The sequence below is a fragment of the Ailuropoda melanoleuca genome, chromosome 16, assembly GCF_002007445.2.
Source record: "Ailuropoda melanoleuca isolate Jingjing chromosome 16, ASM200744v2, whole genome shotgun sequence".
NCBI classification, from domain to species: domain Eukaryota; kingdom Metazoa; phylum Chordata; class Mammalia; order Carnivora; family Ursidae; genus Ailuropoda; species Ailuropoda melanoleuca.
Genome location: NC_048233.1, coordinates 72315645 through 72338728, shown reverse-complemented (window position 1 = coordinate 72338728; position 23084 = coordinate 72315645). Strand labels below are relative to the sequence as shown.

General features: G+C 38.1%; 1 protein-coding gene across 1 annotated transcript in view; it reads right to left on the bottom strand.

Annotated features, from left to right (window-relative positions):
• The window catches only part of HSD17B12 (hydroxysteroid 17-beta dehydrogenase 12), a 155290-nt gene that overhangs the window by 100595 nt on the left and 31611 nt on the right, over positions 1-23084 (bottom strand). The gene's annotated exons all lie outside the window — the stretch shown is intronic.

Below are 23084 nucleotides of genomic sequence, written 5' to 3'. Positions count from 1 at the left end.
AAATGCACACTTAAGTATATATTATATCTTTATACCTTAATAAACTTAATTTTTCAAAATTATGGGCAATAAAAAGAAATTGAGTAAGATTGATTTCTTCTATGGGAAAGTATATTTCTCTTACAAGCTCAAAAACCTTTTTTTTAAGATTTTATTTATTTATTTGGGGGAGAGAGAGAGAGTAAGAGAGAACACAGAGGGAGAGGGAGAAGCAGTCTTGCCACGGACCAGAGAGCCCGATGTGGGGCTTGATCCAAGGACCCTGGGATCATGACCCAAGCAGAAGGCAGATGCTTATCCAACTGAGCCACCCAGGTGCCCCTCAAAAACCTTATGTAGCAGAAACATTTGAAAATTATAATGGGTCAGGCTTCATCATGGTAACTTATCTCTGAAATACTGGAATGATGCTTGTTACAAATTCAGAGCATAGCTATCTCCTCCAAATTGTCAGGGATGTGGCTCAAACTTCTCTATGAGATTTTCCAAATCATTCACAAATTATGGAAAACAAGTTATGGAGTGAAGTAGGATTTTCTTGTATTTGTCCTAAAAACACTTTTTTCAAATTACAAAAGGGCCAACATATCAAAAAATTAAAACAGTATAGCAAACCCATGACCCAGCTTCATGTACCCATGACCCAGCTTCAAAGACTATCAACTTGATTTTAACTAATTTTGCTTCAACTATACCCCTACCCACTTCCTCCCACCTCAGATTATTTAATTAAATCACTAACATCATATGACTTCATCAGAATTTCAGGATATATTATTTAAAATAACCACAATACCATTATCACATTCCTAAACTGTAAATAATAAATCCTAATTATCTAATATCAAATCAAACATCAATTATCTAATCAGTATGTAAATTTCCCCAAGTGTTTCAGAAAACTTCTAATAATTTCATCAAATAATGATTAAATAACTTCCATACTTAAAACTGGTTAATGTCTATTAAATCTCTTTTAATCTCTATAGGTCTATCAATCCATCTACCTTTCTATATCTATTTATTCAATTCTCCACTCTCCCTTCTACTCCCTCTCCCTCCCTTCCTCCCCCCACCCCCAACTTCCCTACTAGTTGTTGAGGATATTGGGTCCTATTACTTTCCCAGCCTGGCATTTTCTGATTACACTTCCCTGGTGTCATGTAACATGTTCTTCTGTCCCCTAGTGGTTACCTATCAATGCTTGATCAAATTCAAGTTTGATTTTTTGGTAAGAATACTTCATAAGTGATACTGCATATTTACATCAGGAGGCACATGTCTGCTTATCTTTCTTTGTTGTTTCACTAGCAGCCATTAATCACCACTGAGATACAGAATTCCATACAGATACAGAGACTGCAAAACAGTGATCTTTGTGCTTTTTACGGGTTTTCCAGGGGGGAGCGAGAGAGTGTGCGTGCACTGGGGGGGGGGCAGAGGGTGAGGAAGACAGAATCTTAAGCAGGCTCCATGCTCAGCTCAGAGCCCAACTCGGGGCCCAATCTCTCAACCGTGAGATCATGACCTGAGCCGAAACTAAGAGTTAGATGCTCAACTGACAGAGCCATGCAGGCGACCCCCTGCCTTATGTTTTCATCCTTGTTCTAAATGCTGTGCTCACACTCCTGATTCATCAATTTTTATATTACTTATTATAATTAATGAGAACACCAACTCCTCTTTACCTTCCACCTCCTTCCAATGAAATTATACCACAAGGCTCTATCAATACTCAATGTGTATATTATTATAATAATGCAACTCAATTCTGATACTAACGATAGGACATGGGCCCCAGCAAAACTGCCCACACTTCAGGCATCAGTTGCAAGTTCAGAGGTCCAGACAGGCATCCACACTCTGACTAACGGACTGCAAAATTCAGGGTTTCCACAACTCCTCAAGTTCAGCAATTACTAAACCAGTCACAGGACTCAGGACAACAATTTGTGATTACAGTTTTTTAATAAAGGATACAAATCAGGACCAACCAAATGAATAGCCACATGGGCCAAGGTCTAGGAGGGTCCTAAATGCAGAGCTTCCGCACGCTCTCTGAAACAGGGCACTTCACCCTCACAGCACACCAAGGTGTTCACCAACTACGAAGCCACATCAAGCTTCAATGTCCAGAATTTTTAATGGACTTCATTACAAAGGCATGGTTAACTGCATCACTGACCATGTCATTGAACTCAACCTCAAACCCTCTTCCCTCCCAGAGGTTGAAAGGTTGAGCTGATATCACATGGCTCGGACCTCCAATCTTCTAATCACACGGTTGGTTTTTATGGCATGACCAGCCCCCATCTTGAAGCTATCCAGGGTCCCACCATGAGTCCTCTCATTGGCGTAAAGTATCAGGGCCCACCATGAATAATAAAGACAATCTTATCACTCAGGAAGTTCCAAGGATTTAGATTCTCCCCACCAGAAACCAGGGATGAAGGCCCTTCAAATTCTTCATTATACAACAATTACTGTGGCTAGATAAATAGTATTATTCACTACTGAACCAAAAAACATAGTATAATTACATTTCCTTTCTTGGTCAACATTTTTCTTTTCCTGTAGTTCAAATTGCCTTTTTCTTCATTTGCATAGTTTTTTTTTTTTAAATCTTCCATTCCCTAGCAGCCTCTCAGTACAATTTTCCACACAATCAATCCCATGAATTCTTTTTTCCTTTTATTTTCCCCATAGAGATTACTTTCCCAGAGCCCTCGAGCTTTTACCCTGTTCCTCCCTGCAATGGCTACTCTGCCGCACAGCGGTTGTTCTAGAACATAACCTTGGGAATTCCCTTGGCCTCTCTCTCCTGTGTTGAAGCTCTTATTTCTAGATCTTGTTCCAGTCCCTCATTAGGGAGCACATCCACCAGTAGCTTCCCAAGGACAGATGCATGAAGATGCATTTTTGTCAACATTTTTTTAAATAAACGTTTTATTTTAGAATAGTTTTTTATACTTACCAAAAAATGTGAAAATACAGGGGGATCTCTATATTTCAAGTCAGTTTTTCCTATTACTAACATCTTACATTTGTCACAATTCATGAACGAATATTGGTACACTATAGTAGTTCCCTCTTTTCCATGGGGGATACATTTCAAGACCCCCAGTGATGCCTAAAACTATGGATAGTACCACATCCTATATATACTACGGTTTTTCCTAGACATACATACCTATGATAAAGTTCAATTTATGTTAGGCATAGTAAGAGATTAACAACATTAATAACAAAATAGAACAATTCTAATGTACTATAATAAAAGTTAAGTGAATATGTTCTGTCTCACAAAACCTTATCGTACTATATTCAATCTTCTTCTTGTGATGATGTGAAATCAAATGTCCACATGATGAGATGAACTGAGGTGAATGATGTAGGCATTATGATATAGTGTTAGGCTACTACTGACCTTCTAACAAGACGTCAGAAGGATGATCATCTGCTTCTGGACCACAGCTGACTGAAGATAACTGAAACTATGGAGAGCAAAACCTCAGATAGAGGGGATAATACTGTATTACCAACAAAAATCCATATCTTTTTCAGATTTTCTTGTTACTGAATGTCCTTCTGTTCTAGGTGACATCCAGAATATCCTATTAAATTCACATGACAGCTTCAGAGAAACATTTTTTGACGGTTTAAAAGCTTTTTGATTGTGCGTATCTTTTTTTTTTTTTTAGAAAGTCTACATTCTAACCTCATACATAAAAGTTTAACTGGGTATAAAAAGCAAGAAATCATTTTTAACAACAACAACAACAAAAAAGAAATTGAAGAAAACTCTCCATTGTCTTCCAGCACCAATACTGCTCAAAAAGTGTTTCACCATTTGACTTCAGACCATTTATAAGTGACCTGCTTTTTTGTCACTGGAGCTTTTAGGATTATCATTCAATCTTTGGCACTCTGTCACAATAATATACCTTCAGTGGTGTTTTTCCATTCATTGGTGCTAGACACTAATGGGCCTTAAAATTCATGATTTTCAATTCTGGCAGTTTCCTTATATTGATTTGTTGATAATTTCTTCCCCACGCTTTTCTCTTTCTGCAATTCTTATTAATCAGAATTTAGATATAACAGTTTCTCTATTAATCATACTTTTCTTTTTGTTCTACTTTCCTGGAAATTTCTTCAACTTTATCTTCCAAACTTCCTATTGACTTTTAAATTTTAGGTTGTCAAATTTTTAATTTTGAAGAGCACACCTTTATTCTGATTGCTCTTGCCCTTTTTTTTTTTTAAAGGAGCATCTTGTTCTTATTATAGACCTATTATCTTTTCTTATCACTGAGGATATTAATTAGACTTTATTTATATACAGTTGACCCTTGAACAGCAGGGGCTTGAACTGCATGGACCCACTTATACACAGAATTTATAAATACAGTACAGTACTGTAAATGTATTTTCTAAGACCTCATGATTTTTTAAATAACCTTTTCTTTTCTCTAGCTGAGTGTAAGAATACAGTCAGCTAATCCATAAAACATAAAATATATGTCAATTGACTGTTGTTATCAGTAGGGCTTCCAGCCAGCAGTAGGCTCTATGTAGTTAAGTTTTTGGGGAGTCAAAAGTTACATGCAGGCTTTCGACTGCATGGGGCCCCTCATTCCCACATTGTTCAAGGGTCAAATGTATTTCTATTTCCTTCTCCTTATATTCTGTTTCTTCTACATTCCTTTTGACTGATTTGGTCTGCCTCATCCTGGAAGATTTAATGTGGCAACTAGTGTGCATATGTGGGGTGATGACACTGTGAGCCTCACTCTAGGGTAATCAGTGAGCAAACCAGCTTTTTTATTAGACATGCCACAAAAGTCAGTATCTTTTTAGACATTCCACAAAAGTCAGTATCTTTTCTCTGAGACCCTTCAGTATCTCCTAAGAAGCATTTCCCAGTTTCAATCTTCTGGCTGCTAGGTAGGTGAGCAAGCTATTAGTTTGCAGACTTTTTACTCAACCCCTGCTCTCAGTCAAGTATCTCACCTCTGCCTTCTTCTGTGCCCGATTTCTCAGAGTCTCAAGCACATCTAGTTCAGTGACCTTCCCCACCGCTGTCTTTTGAAGTACCTGACCCTTGCAATTGTGCTTTTCTGGGATCCAAAAGCAAATCTGTGTGTTTCCTAATGGTGGAGCGTCTGTGAGCACTCTGGAGTCTGCTCTGTGAAGTCAGTTACCACTCTTCCATCTACATTTGCTGTTACTGGGGAAGGGGGATTTCAGAAGTTCCCAAGTCCCAACGAACTGGAGCTTTCTGTTTCTCATTCTCCTAATTTTTAGAGAGAATTTCCAAAAACTGAAAGACTAGAAATACAGTTATTTGGTCATTTTAAAACTGGAAGTTCCCCCAAGTTTCCTCTTAAACATATTATACTAAAGTAGACTAACTTTAGTTGAGAATGAGATACTAAACACACTTCTCAAAAAAAATTGCTTTATGCTCCCAGCAAGAACAATTTTTCCTATCATCTCCTGTTATTAACTATCAAATTTAAATCAAACTAACAGTTTTCAGAAACTATTATGTGCACAACTTTGGAGACTGCAACAATGTATAAGATCCATTCTGGATATTAGGTGTTCTATAAATCACCAATTCTATGGTCAGGACTTTAAATATTAAGCAGAAACAATATGACTTTAAAAAGATATAAATACTAAAAATTTAGCCTGGTCTTTTTAAATTTTAGATAAAAATATCATTTTTCTAAGGGTGCCTAGGTGGCTCAGTCAGTTGAGTGCCCAGCTCTTGATTTCAGCTCAGGTCACAATCTCAGGGTCCCGGGTGGGATCAAGCCCCATGTAGGGTTCTGCACCCAGTAGGAAGTCTGCTTCCCTCCCTTGCCCTCTGCCCCTCCCCCTTCACATGCTCTTGCACACTCTCTCTAAAATGAATAAGTCTTTAAAAATGTATCATTTTTCTATATTCTAATAATTCTCAAAATCAAATCTAGCATTGCATAATTATATATGAGCCAAATATTACCTCACAAGTACATTTTTTTCTTTTTCTTTCTTTTTTTTTTTTTAAAGATTTTATTTATTTGACAGAGAGAGACACAGTGAGAAAGGGAACACAAGCAGAGGGAGAGGGAGAAGCAGGCTGCCCGCTGAGCAGGGAGCCCGATGTGGGGCTCGATCCCAGGATCCTGGGATCATGAACTGAGCCGAAGGCAGACGCTTAATGACTGAGCCACCCAGGCGCCCCCCACAAGTACATTTTTTTCTAAGAAAACAGGAAAGTATAAAAATTATTTTTATGGGCACAAAGAAATAAAAATAAAATCGGAAACTCAGAAGCTCCCTTAGTCATCTCTGTAAGCACCACTACAGTTCTACACTAATCAGTCACCTACACTATGGCCAGGCAATGGGGGATCAACTATCGCTTCTCCATCAAAGGAAATGACAAATTCTTTAGTTCTCCATGTCATACGGTAGGTAAGTGTTTGCAATAGTGTAAAAACATGACCAAGTCATCTGTCAAACTTCAGTCAATCATAAAAGTTTCACTTGATGCAAAAAAAGAATTTTTATTTACTTATTTAAGACACAGACAATGGAGACAAGGATTGTCCTGCTGCTTTTGCTTTTAAAGATCCATTTTCTGCTTTAAAGCTACATATCTTCCAAGTGGTAAGAGAAATAGCAGCTGGTAGTTGGAGAGAAAAATCTCCTAATCGAGTTCATTAATTTTTTATTTTTATAAAATAATAGTGTTATTCTCTCTATTAAGATGATACCATATTGTCTGGGGAGTCAACTCTTCATTATTAATTTTCGGAAGCTAATCAAAGCATACCATATCTTAAATCAAAAGTCTTTTAGTGTTGCTTCTGGGGCATTGGGAAAAGACATGAAATAGATTACTATTTTTTTATCCTTCTTACTGTTGGTATTTTTTACCGATGTGCATATTCTGTCTTTCTAACAAAGAAGTCCTTTCCTACCACGAATAGAAAGATGGTGGAAACTGAGCCAGCAGACTCTTTATCTATTCCAGTTTCCCAAAAATCAGTATAGCATTGTTTAACCCCCTGCTTCCCACGGTCACTTAATATTTTCTTAAAACAGAGCTCTTAAAAATAAAATTTAATAGAAAACTTACTTGATTACTATTTACTGAATTATTTCACTATTGTAAAAGACCCCCAGTTTTAATTACTATAAATAGAATATTTGGGTAAAATATGTATGTATATATGTAACCATTAAAATTTTTTAAAAGTCATCAACGCAGTACCTAAGATAACCTTTTTTTTTTTTTTAAGATTTTATTTATTTATTTGACAGAGATAGAGACAGCCAGAGAGAGAGGGAACACAAGCAGAGGGAGTGGGAGAGGAAGAAGCAGGCTCACAGCAGAGGAGCCCGATGTGGGGCTCGATCCCATAACGCCGGGATCACGCCCTGAGCCGAAGGCAGACGCTTAACCGCTGTGCCACCCAGGCGCCCCCTAAGATAACCTTTTGATCTGTCTTTTGGGAAACACTTGATCTAACCCTGAAATGCCTAACACCTTGCAATGAGAACCCATGAAGCAAAGACCAGCTCCCAAATCATTCATATTAGAAGTATTGTTTGGTTTTTTTGTTGGTTTCTTAAAATGAAAAAATTAAGCACTCAGCCACAATGAAATAAGGCGCCATGTACAGAAATACCCCCAAAGACTCCTCCTTCTCATGTTATATGCATATCTGAGCCACAGTGCAGTTGGCAACTGTCTTCCCTTCCTTCTTTCCACCAACTGTGGCCTGGAATATAGACTCTATTTCCTGAACTACTCAGCAGCCAGGTGTGGCTATGTGATGAGATTCTGGAAGTAAGATGCAAGCAGTAATATGAGGGCCTTAGAGAATGGCTGCTCACAGAAAGCTGACTCAGCAGAGAGAGGTCCCTTTTTGACCTTCGTCTAGCCATTTCCAAAGTGATGCAATAAGTCTGGCGGTCTTGAACCACAAGCAACCTTGAGGGTAGAAGCCACAGGCTAAGATGAAGATCCATACTCATAGGAATCACGGTTCCTGAGGACTCCATGGAATTACCATGCCACTTTTTTTTTTTAATTAATCATTTCCTTTTTTACTGCTTACCACACAGAATCAAACATATACAGAAATTCTTGTGTTCTTTAAACTGGGTGAAAAATAAACTTCGATCTTGTTGAAGTCATGATTATATGCTCAGAAAAGCACAAGTAAGCTGTCAATAAAGTCAATTGTTAAAACAAAATATTTACTATTCACATGGTTACAAGAATATTTGCTCAAGGTACTCATTAATATCATCCAGTTAATTCTCATAATAACTATCACCCCAACCTAAGCTATCATCCCAACACACACATACTTGTCCAACGAAACTTTCAGTCCTTCCTCACTTAGTTCATGCTCTACGTAGTTAAGAATTATCTTTCTCAAACACCATTTTTATGATCTCATTCTTCTGTCAAGAAGTGACAGTGTTTCCCTATTGCCAATTATATAAAACCGGAAACACAAATCCATTCACTTTTCCCGGTTGCCACCACCCGGGGCTGCCATCATTCACCTCCCACAATAACTACTCCAATAGCCTACTAAATCATTCGCCTGCTCCCATACCTATTCCTCTCCTATTCACTGCAGCCAAAGTGATCCCTCCAAAGGACAATCTGACATTTCCCTGCCTAAAACCAGTCAATGGCTTCCCACTGCCCCTATTCTTCATAAGGTCTTCCATGAGCTTATCTTATACCCATCACTTTCCTCCTACCATTCACTTTCCCTGGTTGTGCTGAAATTTTTCCAGTTCCTACAAGGTAACAAATTCTCTCTTTTAAAAAGTTTTGTTCTAGTCCCAATTTCACTCCAATCAGGGTCTCTGTCCCACCCTTGAGGTCTTCACTTGAACACCTTCTCTCCCCGTAAGCCTTCCTTGAGCTCTAGACTAACAGAATCTCCTAGCTCTCTGCCCCCACAGTACTCCATACTTCCCCTCCCTTCATAACGTTCATCACAAAGGTTTATATAAGGGTCTGTCTCGGTCACCACAGTCTAACTGCTAGCACAGTGCCTAGAAAAAAGTAGATGATTAATGAGGTTTTGTTGGATGAATGAATGAGTAAATGAATGAAAAAAGATTATGAATGGAAAACTAACCTCTTAGGATACCACCCACTGTTTTCTCAACTCTTTTTTTTAAAGTAAAATGTCCAATCACCTACTATACACAACCCCAAATATCCCTCAGCCCCTCTCAACATCAAGAAGTAGCGATCTAAACTGAAATTTAAGAAATTTAACAGAGAGAAGTTCAACTTTATGATGAATCTGTAGAGACACATTTTCTGTAGATGAATCTGACGCTGTCTTTGAAAAGAGATGGTTTTCAATGTTAGAGAGAACTACTTCATTCATAATGTGCCCGGGTGGATATGAAGTGAACAAATTCAAAGCAGGATTAAAGGGAAGGAGAGATGAACCATTCTGGTTTAGGAAGGCATAGCAAATTACCAAAGTAGTGACAGTTCATTGTTCTTGTCATTAAGATTTGCTTCCTCCATTACCACTGAGTATTCTCAGATTCCACTCTGCTACGGAGCAAGCGGGTAAGTGAAGGTAGTTTTCAATAATACATAGAAAAAAGCTACAGGTACCACCCCTATCCTTATCAGCAGTGTGAGTAGGTATGACAACCAGGGGCAGAACTGAGGTAGAGGAAGTGAATAAAGGGAGGGGTAAAAGGGAGGTTAAGAAAAAGGCCTCTGTCTTCCTATATAAATAGAACAGCAGAACCCAAATTTGCAAGCCTTCGTGAAGATGGAAACTGACAACTACAAAGAATATCCCAACTTGGCATCCAGAAGTGTCTAGCTTGTTACAGATTATATAAAATACTGGCAAATGACCAGGGCTCGGCTTCCAGATTTTTTACAGTCAACAAAAATACTTTAGTTTGTGTAGGTTAAAAATAGTCTACTCTTTTTGTCCTCAACTTGCTAAGAACAGATATTTTTAGTAAGCACCCAATCAACCTTATCAAAATCAAACATCAAAAATAAACTAGAGGAACACTGGAAGCTATTCCCTGCCACTACCCACCAAATTCTGACTGCAGAGCCCATGCATAAGAGCTTAAGTTATTCTGGGCAGGTTCTCCTGACCCTTTTTTTCCCCTTCCTGAACACCTAAATGCAGAAAACACTCGATTGATTAAAGATTAATACTGCCGCAAACCATGACAGCTGCCTTTCCTCTGAGTGCTTCTGGGGGATGGGGAGAATAGAAAATGACAGAGAGCTTGCATCAGTATTCCTCCTGGGGATCTATTACATGAAAAAAAATTGCTATTTCAATTCCCTTTTGTTGCTAAAAATAGCAGTCTCAATTGATTCAAGCAAGCAGGGAATCGGCTTAGCAGTGCTGAATTTAGAAACCACTGAAGTCCCAAAGAGCAAATGCTAACGTAGTCTAACACGTGCCAGTTCATATTTAACAAAGAACAAAGAAAAGCATGCAGGCTGCAAGTTAATAAAACAGCAGCAACTTCCTGCATTTTTATTCAAGAGAGGCAGTGAAAGGGATACAAAATTAGACAACTATCATTTATTCTCCTAATCATATTTGGATAAAAAAATAATTTTACAGGAAAAATAATCAGATTATGCATAAACCCAGATAATGTGAGCAATTCCCACAACCCCATGGTTTGGAAAAGCAGATATCTTTTTTCAAGCATGGTACATTACTAGAGAAAGAAAATGCCCACCTTCCAAATGTGCTATCCCAATAGTGAGGTTCCCTACTGAGCGGCCCTCTCTCACCTCCCCCCTTCCTCTTCTCTTGACCCAACCACATACTATAGATAGGTACAGGTTATCACTTAAAAAACTGACAAACAGAAAAACCAAACCAAAACAACATCCAAAGCACTTAGGTTCAGGACAGAGAAGAAGGAGAAACTGAAAAAGCAGAATCCGTGTAAGGCAGCTAATCCCGTGGGCCGACTTCCTGGCAAGGCCTTCCGTCTTCTGCTGGCACTACACCCCAAAAATATCTTCTGCCTGACTTTTTCACTTTGCTTGGTTAACTGAAAACCTTCCCAGCTAATGATTCATTTCGGTTAATGCCACATCCTCTGTAAAAATGCAAACCCTTGTATAAGAATTAAAAGGCTATCAATCCTTGTCCCGCAGTGATTTAGTGGATTCAGACTGCTTTGTGGTTTCCTTTGGGGATAGCCAAAATGGGGGGGGGGGTAACGTGGAAAGGGCATCTTGGGTGTAGGAATTCTGACTGGGAACAAAGGAGTGACTACTCTGCATCACAAACCTAGAAAAACACCACAGTGAGGTAGGGGCCAAGGGCAGGCTGCCCCAAAATGTGCCATTTGGCATACTGATTATTTTAAATAAAAGTTACAGAAGAAACAGCTGGTGCAAGGACACTCAGACCCTCCTCTGTCCCTCTGAAAGCAGGAAATAAATCTCTCACATGAAAGGTACCCTCCCTGTACTAAGAAATAAAAAGACATCCTTATCACCAGAGACAGGAACTTAAGAGCCAAGAAAGCTGTAGAAACAAACCTGTTCCTTTTTACTATCTCAGCCCAAATTCTGCTTAGAATTTCTTACTCGTTAAAGCTCCCAAACATGTTTTCTTTATCCCATCAATTCCTCACAAATGTATTGTCTCTTTGACCAAAAAGTATAAAAACTGCTTGCCCTGGTCATTTCTTTGGGTCTCAATTTCAATATTGGGCCTCCAGACGCATGTAACAAAACGTTGGGTTTTTTCTCCCGTTATCCTGTCTCACGTAAATGTAATTGTTAGCTCAGCTGGAAGACCTCGAAGGGTAGAAGAACAATTTTTCCTTCCCTACAGTGGAAGGACTTTAGGCTTCTGCTATTTTGGTACAAAAATCAGTATGTGAAGTGGTTAAGAACATGGGTGGAAAAATCAGACCAGCAAGCTTGAAGTCCAAGTTCAAATCCCAAATCTGCCATCTATCAGAAGCTGGTTAACCTCTAGTATCTTGATTTATTTGTAAAGTGAAAACAATACTATCTGTCCTGTAGTCATTGTAAAAATTCAATAAAATGTTAATAATAATACTCCTCATTCAGGATTGTTTGAGAATTAAATGGGACAATGTATATAATACAATGTACTTAGCACACGACTTGACACATAAGTAAATTCCCAATAAATGTCAGCAATAGACAAAGAACACTAGAAAGTGAAAGGAGTATAGGAAGGAAAGTAAAAGAGCTACTAAGGTTAGATAGGATACCAAAAGTACAAACAACAAAAGAAAAAATAGGCAAGGTGGACTTCATCAAAACTAAAACTCTTGCGGGTGCCGGGCTGGCTCAGTCAGCGGAGCATGTGACTCCATCTCAGGGTCATGAGTTTGAGTCCCATGTTGGGGGTAGAGATTCCCTAAAAATAAAATCTTTAAAAACTAAAAAGCAAAAAACCTGAACTTCTTGAACATCAAAGGACCATATCAAGAGACTGAAAAGACAAACCAAAGAATAGAAGAAAATATTTGTAAATCATAGTTTTAATAAGGGTCCAGATTCAGAATATACAAAGAACTGCTAACAACTCAACAATAAAAAGACAACTCAATATTAAAATGGGCAAAGGACTTCTAGAGATATTTATCCAGAGAAAATACATAAATGGCCAAAAAGCACAGGAAAAAATGTTCAGCATCATTAGGGAAATGCAAACGAAAACTACAATGACAAACAAGTTTGACCACAATTTTTTAAAAAAGAGAAAATGGAAAATAACAAGTGTTGGTGAGGATGTGGAGAAACTGGAGTCCTAGTACACTGCTGGTAGGAATGTAAAATGGAGCCATTTCTGAGGGAAAACAGTTCAGTGGTTCTTCAAAAGGATAAAGAGAATTATGACGTGACTCCTACATCACATCATGATTAATTCCACTCCTACATATATACTCAAAGGAACTGAAAACAAGTATTGAAACAAAAATTTGTCCATAAATGTTTGTTAACAGCACTATTCACAACAGCCAAAAGGTGGAAATGACCAAATGTCCATCAACTAATGAATGGATAAACAAAATCCAGTCTATCCATACCATGGAATATTATCCAGCCATGAAAAGGAATGAAGTACTGACTCATGTTCAAGTATGGATGAACCATCGGTATGAACATTATAATAACTGAAAGTTGCCAGATACAAAGATCACAAGCTGTATGATTCCATTTACACAAAACATCCAGAATAGGAAAATCCAAAGAGAAAGAAAGATTAGTGGTTGCCAGGAGCTGGGGAAAGAGGGATGAGGAATGACTGCTTATTGGGTATGCTATTTCCTTTTGATGTGATAAGAATGTCCTGGACCTGGATAGAAGTGATGGTTGCACGACAAAAGTGATGGTTTGTAAAGCTACTAAATCTCATTAAATTGTACATTTTAAAATGGTTTATGGTTCATTTTACGTTATGAGAATTTTACCTCAACTTAAAAAAAATCTCTTGGGGCACCTGAGTGGCTTAGTCATTAAGCGTCTGCCTTTGGCTCAGGGTGTGATTCCTAGGGTCCTGGGACTGAGCCCCACATCAGGCTCCCTGATCTGCTGGGAGCCTGCTTCTTCCTCTCCCACTCCCCCTGCTTGTGTTCCCTCTCTCACTGGCTGTCTTTCTCTCTGTCAAATAAATAAATAAAATCTTAAAAAAAAATTTTTTTTTTAAAATTTCTTTCCAAAGTTAAAGACTAGCTTTTTACCAACGGCTAGACCCTCATCCCTTTAGAGCCAAAACCATGGAAGCACAATTCCCGCCTGTCAGACAACATCTGGCTGGGTCCTTATTCTACTTTTTAGGAAAACCCAACACTGCCAATGCAATTATGCTAAACAACTCAACGACTATCACACTTTTCAAAATGAACACTCAACAAGATACATTTCCAACAGAATTTTTTTAAAGGAACTGCATGTAATCCAACACTATTTTTCTGAGTTATAGAGATTGTATTCTACATAAAATAGCTGTGAGTTGACGAGCAGTCGGAAAACCTATGCTCTAGTCCTGGCTCTGTTAAGTGTCCCTGGTCCGGTAATTAACCTTTCTTTTTTTTTTTTTTTTTTAACATTATTTATTTATTTTTTCGATAGAGATAGAGACAGCCAGTGAGAGAGGGAACACAAGCAGGGGTAGTGGGAGAGGAAGAAGCAGGCTCACAGCAGAGGAGCCTGATGTGGGGCTCGATCCCAGAACGCTGGGATCACGCCCTGAGAGTGAAGGCAGACGCTTAACCGCTGTGCCACCCAGGCACCCCTAACCTTTCTTTTTTTTAATTTAAATTAATTAATATATATTATTGGATTAAGAGGTAGAGGTCAGTGATTCATCAGTCTTAGATAATACCCAGAGCTCATTACATCATGTGCCCTTCTTAATGTCTATTACCTGGTTACCCCATCCCCCAACCCCCCTCCCCTCCAGTAACCTTCACTTTGTTTCCTATGATTAAGAGTCTCTTATGGTTTGACTCCCTCTCTAATTTCATCTTGTTTTATTTTTTCCTCTCTTCCCCCATGATCCTCTGTTTTGTTTCTTAAATTCCACACGAGTGAGATCATATGATAATTGTCTTTCTCTGATTGACTGATTTCACTTAGCGTAATACCCTCTAGTTCCATCCACGTCATTGCAAATCGCAAGATTTCATTTTTTTCTGATGGCTGAGTAGTAATCCATTGTATATATATACCACATCTTCTTTATCTATTCATTTGTCAATGGACATCTGGGCTTTTTCCATAGTTTGGCTATTGTGGACATTGCTGCTATAAACATTGAGGTGCAGGTGCCCCTCTGGATCACTACATTTGTATCTTTGGGGCAAATCCCTAGTAGTGCAATCGCTGGGTCGTAGGGTAGTTCTATTTTCAACTTTCTGAGGAACCTCCATACTGTTTTCCAAAGTGGCTGCAACAACTTTCATTCCCATTGTAAGAGGGTTCCTCTTTCTCCACATCATCACCAACACCTGTCATTTCCTGACTTGTTAACTTAAGCCATTCTGAACAGTGTGAAGTAGTTATCTCATTGTGGTTTTGATCTGTATTTCCCTGATGCCAAGTGATATTGAGCATTTTTTCATGTGTCTATTGGCCATGTTTTCTTTGGAGAAATGTCTGTTCACATCTTCTGCCCATTTCTTGACTGGATTATTTGGTTTCGGGGTGTTGAGTTTGATAAATTCTTTATAGATCTTGGATACTAGCCTTTTATTTCATAAGACATTTGCAAATATCTCCCATTCCATGGCTTGCCTTTTAGTATTGTTGAATGTTTCCTTTGCTGTGCAGGCACTTTTTATCTTGATGAAGTCCCAACAGTTCATTTTTGCCTTTGTTTCCCTTGCCTTTGGCGACGTGTCTAGCAAGCAGTTGCTGTGGCAGAGGTCGAGGAGGTTGCTGCCTGTGCTCTACTCTAGGATTTTGATGGATTCTGGTCACACTCAGATCTTTCATCCATTTTGAGTCTATTTTTGTGTATGGTATAAGGAAATGGTCCAGTGTCATTCTTCTGCACATGGCTGTCCAATTTTCCCAACACCATTTGTTAAAGAACTATCCTTTTTCCATTGGATATTCTTTCCTGCTTTGTCAAAGATTAGTTGAGCATAGAGTTAAGGGTCTATTTCTGGGTCTTCTATTCTGTTCCATTGATCTATGTGTCTGTTTTTGTGCCAGTACCATACTGTCTTGATGATTACAGCTTTGTAATAAAGTTTGAAGTTTGGCATTGTGATGCCACCAGTTTTGGTTTTCTTTTTCAACATTCCTTTGGCTATTTGGGGTCTTTTCTGGTTCAATACAAATTTTAGGATTATTTTATCCAGCTCTGTGAAAAAAGTTGATGGTATTTGGATAGGGATTGGATTGAATGTGTAGATTGTTCTAGGTAGCACTCTACACATTTTAACAATATTTGTTCTTCTAATCCATGAGCATGGAACATCCTTCCATTTCTTTGTGTCTTCCTCAATTTCTTTCATGAGTATTCTATAATTTTCTGAGTACAGTTCCCTTTGCCTCTTAGGTTAGGTTTATTCCTAGGTATTTTATGGTTTTGGGTGCAGCTGTAAATGGGATCAATACCTCAATTTTTCTTCTGTCTCATTGTTAGTGAATAGAAATACAACCTATTTCTGTGCATTGATTTTATTTATATCCTGCCACTTCGCTGAATTCCTGTATGAGTTCTAGCAATTTTGGGGTGGAGTCTTTTGGGTTTTCCACATAGAGTATCATGTCATCTGTGAACACTGAGAGTCTGACTTCTTCTTTGCCAACTCCAATGCCTTTTCTTTTTGTGGTCTGGTTGCTGAGGCTAGGACTTCTAGTACTATGTTGAACAGTGGTGACAGTGGACATCCCTGCTGTGTTCCTAACCTTAGAGGAAAAGCTCTCAGTTTTTCCCCATTGAGAATGCTATTTGCTGTGGGCTTTTCACAGATGGTTTTTATGATATCGAGGTATGTACCATCTATCCGTACACTGTGAAGAGTTTTAATCAAGAAAGATGCTGCTGTACTTTGTCAAATGCTTTTTCTTCATCTATTGGGAGGATCATATGGCTCTTGGCCTTTCTTTTATTTATGTAGGGTATCACACTGATTGATTTGGAGATGTTGAACCACCGTTGCAGCCCAGGAATAAATCCCACTTGGTCATGTTGAATAATCCTTTTAATGTACTGTTGGATCCTATTGGCTAGTATCTTGGTGAGAATTTTTGCATCCATGTTCATCAGGGATATTGGTCTGTAATTCTTTTTGCTGGGGTCTTGGTCTGGTTTTGGGATCATGGTAATATTGGCCTCATAGATAGAGTTTGGAAGTTTCCTTCCATTTCTTTTGTTTGAAACAGCTTCAGAAGAATAGGTATTAATTCTTCTTTAAACGTTTGGTAGGATTCACCTGGGAAGACACTGGTGCTGGACTCTTGTTTGTTGGAAGATTTTTGATCACTTGCTGGTTATGGGTCTGTTCAGGTGTTCTATTTCTTTCTGTTTCAGTTTTAGTAGTTAATACATCTCTAGGAATCCATCCATTTCTTCCAGATTGCCTAATTTGTTAGAATATAGTTGCTCATAATATGTTCTTATAATTGTATTTCTTTGGTGTTGGTTGTGATCTCTTTCATTCATGATTTTATTTATTTGGGTCCTTTCTCTTTTTGTTTTGATAAGTCTGGCCAGGGGCTTATCAATCTTATTAATTCTTTCAAAGAACCCAGCTCCTAGTTTCGTTGATCTGTTCTACTGTTCTTTTGGTTTCTATTTCACTGATTTCTGCTCTTAGTAATTCTCTTCTCCTGCTGGGCTCAGGCTTTATTTGCTATTCTTTCTCCAGCTGCTTTAGGTGGAAGGTTAGGTTGTATATTTGAGACCTTTCTTGTTTCTTGAGAAAGGCTTGCATTGCTATATACTCCCCTCTTAGGACCACCTTTGCTGCATCCCAAACGTTTTGAACAGTTGTGTTTTCATTTTCATTTGTTTCCATGAATTTTCAAAATTTTTCTTTAATTTCCTGGTTGACCCATTCATTCCTCAGTAGGATGCTCTTTAGCCTCCATGTATGTGAGTTCTTTCCAAATGTCCTCTTGTGATTGAGTTCCAGTTTCAAAGCACTGTGGTCTGAAAATATACAGGGAATGATCCCAATCTTTTGGTACCTGTTGAGAACTGATTTGTGACCCAGTATGCGATCTATTCTGGGGAATGTTCCATGTGCACTCGAGAAGAATGTGTATTCTGTTGCTTTAGGATGGAATGCTCTTAATATATCTGTGAAGTCCATCTGGTCCAGTGTGTCATTTAAAGCCTTTGTTTCCTTGTTGATCTTCTGCTTAGATGATCTGTCCATTGCTGCGAGTGGAATGTTAAAGTCCCCTACTATTATTGTATTATTATGGATGTGTTTCTTTAATTTTGTTATTAATTGATTTATAAATTTGGCTGCTCCCATGTTAGGGGCAAAAATATTTACAATTGTTAGATCTTCTTGTTGACAGACCCTTTAATTATAATACAGTGTCCTTCCTCAACTCTTATTACAGTCTTTGGTTTAAAATCTAATTTGTCTGATATAAGGATTGCCACCCCAGCTTTCTTTTCATGTCCACTAGCACGATAAATGGTTTTCCACCCCCTCACTTTATATCTGGAGGTGTCTTTGGGTCTAAAATGAGTCTCTTGCAGAGAGCATATCGACGGGTCTTGCTTTTTATCCAATCTGATACCCTGTGTCATTTGATTGGGGCATTTAGACTGTTTACATTTAGAGTAATTATTGCAAGATATGAATTTAGTGCCATCGTATTACATGTAAAGTGACTGTTACTGTATATTGTCTCTGTTCCTTTCTGTTCTATGCTACTTTTGGGCTCTTACTTTGCTTAAAGGATCCTTTTTAATATTTCTTGCAGGACTGGTTTGGTGATCACAAATTCTTTTAGTTTCTGTTTGTCCTGGAAGCTTTTTATCTCTCCTTCTATTATGAATGATATCCTAGCTGGATAAAGTATTCTTGGCTGCATATTTTTCTCATTTAGCACCCTGAATATATGATGCCCATCTTTTCTGGCCTGCCAGGTCTCTGTGGAGAGGTCTGCCAGTCTCTTGTCCTGAGCTGCTTTCAGGATTTTCTCTTCGTCTCTGAGATTTGCAAGTTTCACTATTAAATGTTAGGGTGTTGACCTATTTTTATTGATTTTGCGGGGGGTTCTCTGTGCCTCCTGGACTTGGATGCCTGTATCCTTCCCCAGATTAGGGAAGTTCTCTGCTATCATTTGCTCCAATATATCTTCTGCCCCCCTCTCTCTTTCCTCTTCTTCTGGAATCCTAATTATTCTATATTGTTTCACTTTATGGTATCACTTCTCTCTTGAATTCTCCCCTCATGATCCAGTAGTTGTCTCTTTTTCTCAGCTTCTTTATTCTCCAACATTTGCTCTTCTATATCACTAATTCCCTCTTCTGCCTCATTTATCCTAGCAGTTAGAGTCTCCATTTTTTATTGCATATCATTAATAGCCTTTTTTATTTTGACTTGATTAGAGTTTAGTTCTTTTATTTCTCCAGAAAGGGATTCTCTAGTGTCTTGTATGCTTTTTTCAAGCCCAGCTAGTATCTTTGTAATTGTTATCCTGAACTCTAGTTCCAACATCTTACTTATGTCCATGCTGATTAGGTCCCTGGCAGTCAGTACTGCCTCTTGTTCTCTTTTTTGAGGTTTTTCCGTCTTGTCATTCTTTAAAAAAGTGGTTGCTTTTCTATTTGTAGAGTTGCAGCTATTCTTTTCTTAGATCTCCAGTTGAGTTCGCAGGTGTTCAGAATGACTGGATAGCTATCTAGCTGAATTCCTGGGACCAGATGAAACTAAGGCCTCCTATTCCTCTGCCATCTTGGCTCTTCCCAGTAATTAACATTTCTGACCCTCACTTTCAGCATCTCTTAAAGTGTAGTCAAGACTCTGACTCCATGACTATGATGAATATAAAGCTATAGTAATAACTTCTCACTCAACTTTAATTTCTGGAACAAACAAACATCCAGAAGCTTTAGAAATAATGTAAGTCAAGTGAGAGCTGTGATTTATTTAAAACAATAAAGTAGACCTACAGCTGGCGCATCTTCAGAAATTCAAGGGAGAAAAAACACGAATAACTAAATTTTTTAAAAATCTTTTAATTATTTTCAACTTTTTTTCCACAGAACTTTAATATGAAAGGTAAAAATTTTGAGGTCTGTTTCTATAACTTTTATTTTACCTGTGAACCCTTGGGTGGGTGCTAAAGACCAGTGAAATAATTTTGCCAGTTGAAGCCTACCTCATCCAAATTCATGGATAAGCCACTGCTATAAATGTAATGGCTAGGTAGCAAATGCAGCAGACTGGGAGCATTATGGAATCAAAAGAAGCATAGTATCCTTCCTTCAAGATGCTACCTCTTACACAGAGAAGCTCTAACAAAAAGCTGATTTATCTAAAATGCAATCTTACATTATCTTTCAATGGTCTTATTCATTTCTCCCACCCCTTTTTATTCTATAAAGGAATTATAGAAACTCACTGGTCTAGGCAAAGTACCCGTAACTTTTTCAAATGTAAATGATTACAGAGTTTCGAAAGAGAAAGGTCTCTGATGCCTTAAATTAAAAGTTGTCTTGTTTACTGACCTACTCCCCTACCTCACAGGTATGCTGGAAGGATAATGCTACCTGCTATTTAATGTTTTGAAAACACCTTCAATTCCTCACAAGATTAGGACAGTGCTAAATTTATAAATTTCAGTGTTCTATTAGATCCTATTAGATGTAGAGTGTCCCATGTTTTTCTTAATTGGTCGTTGATCCTTAAGTTACAAGGGCATCTGAAGCAATTCTTTAAATGTCACGCACCTTTCCATGCCACCTGCTGGCCCTTACTAACTTAATGCTCCACTGCCTTTCCTTTTCAGTTTTTCAGAATGAACATGACCTTTAAGATGCTGGTATATTGCAGCAATGTTTGCAATAGTAAAATCGAGACCATTTAATGCTAAGAACGACTAAATAGGGGCGCTTGGGTGGCTCAGTCATTAAGCGTCTGCCTTTGGCTCAGGGCGTGATCCCGGAGTCCCTGGGATCGAGCCCCGCATTGGGCTCCCTGCTCTGCTGGGAGCCTGCTTCTTCCACTCCCCCTGCTTGTGTTCCCTCTCTCGCTGGCTGTCTCTCTCTCTCTCTCTGTCAAATAAATAAATAAAATCTTAAAAAAAAAAAAAAAAAAGAACCACTAAATAAATTATAATACATAATTACAGAATATAGTGTATATACACAATGTATGTATAGTTTATATATAGTACATATGGTGTATAATTATGACACATATAGTAATATATAGCATACCCATACCTATATTATATATAGGATATCTATATTATATATTATAGCACATCAATAGAATGGAAACAATGCAGCTACCAAAAATTATAGCACCAAAGAATAGCTATTGGCAGTAAAAGGTGTCTATAATATATTGTTCAGTGAGAACAAATTAGAGCAAAATTGTGTAGAGCAAAACTGACCATATTTGTTTTAACAATGTTTATTTCTCCTGAAGACCCTTAGTTGGAATTTCTTTCATTTTTTTCTTTCAAAAGATTTTATTTAAATTCTAGTTGGTTAATATATAGTGTAGTATTAGTTACAGGGATAGAATTCAGTGATTCATCACTTGCATATAACACCCAGTGCTCATTACAAGTGCCCTCCTTAATGCCCATCACCCATTTACCTCCATCCCCCCACCCCCTTAGTTAGAATTTCTAATGACCATTATCTAATAATAAGCCAAAAGAAGTTTATCAATAATCTAGCTTATAAATAAGCCAATTCCCAGATGCAACAGGAACATCAAGTCCAGTTACCATCTTTTATATAAAAAAGGTTTACATACACACATATGTGTATGTTTACGTGTACACTGGAGAAGGTCTAAAAAGTCTAAAAGGTCATGCATAAACCAAGAAGTTGATGGGAATTATCTCAAAGGACTGCTAACAACTTTTTCTTTTCTTTACTTAGCAGCATTTTCTATTATTTTAATAATAACTAAAGGTATTTCTTGGATAATGTTTTTATAAACATTTACTTTGTATACATTTTTATATACATTTATTTTGCAAATGCTAACTTAAGCAGAACTACACTACGGAAGCTCCTATATGGTTATTGCCACAGTGAGATGGTCTGTTTAATTAGTTAACATTTAAAGCCCAGGACAGAAAAGCACTTAATAAACTCAGGCTTTCCAGAAATGAAACCAAAAAAAGGCACTGGACCTATTCTACCAGTTCTGGAAAAGTGGGGAGCCATTGCCCACTATACACCGACTGCCTGCTTCAAGTCCACCTCTCCTGGCCTGAGGCCAAGAGGTACAACAGGCAAAACACAGAGAAAAAGGACTGATTAGAGAGGGGGATTATTGTGGGTTTCTACCGCTTTACTCTAATAGCAAGTACTTGAAGAAAGAGTTGTAAAACAGCATTAGGAGATGAGGTATGTTCTACAGGGGTAATTTATACCAACAGAGTTCCTTATAATCATGAGTTACTCCTCTAGCATGGTAATGATTCTAATAGTCTCAAAGTTCACATAAAGTTCCTTCTAAACTGGGTCTTCACTAGACCGTCCTACTCCGGTTTTATTTAAATATGACGGGGCCACTTTAGGCGAGTTAGCGGATACCACATAAGAATACTCAGAGAGGGGCGGCTGGGTGGCTCAATTGGTTAAGCATCCAACTCTTGATCTCAGTTCAGGTTTTGATCTCAGGGTTTGGGTTTAGGCCCCACATTCAACTCCACGCCTGGCATGAAGCCTACTTTAAAAAAAAAATATTCAGGGAAATAGCTACTGAAAATAATGAGAGCTCTGTAATATTCTACATTGAACTTGTTGCCTGATAGAATCTACTTATTCCTTTGAACAAGCGCTACTCAATCTAATTGAACGAACAAGGCCACCCCAAGATCCAGCGTACCTCTTGGCCTATAAGAGGCCACAGTGCTATCATACACTATCTGTTCCCGTCACTGAGAATGAGCATGATATTATATCCTGACCAAGTCCTCAATATAAAGTATATTTAAGTAAGGTTACCCTTAAATAGCTGTGGCTTCACATTTATATACTATGCAAATAAAGTCTATTCTTTGAATCATGTAAACCAAACTCCCCCCCACCCAATTAACTTAAAAGTCTTAAGAATCTTTTTGGAATGCAAACACCCACACACATACCCAACTTTAGCTATTTTTGTAAATTTGTATTTTCTTATACCAGGTTTTCTTAAGAGTACACACCTGTATTCTGTATTAGGCTGGCAACTTCTAATTTGGGACAGAATGTATACAAGAAACCAGATGGAAATTTTAATAGACAGGTCATGTCATAACATTTGTTCTCATAAAAGTTTTTCAGATACTACCTAAATATGTTTAATCTTGGAAACTTGGTCCATTGGAAGGCCAA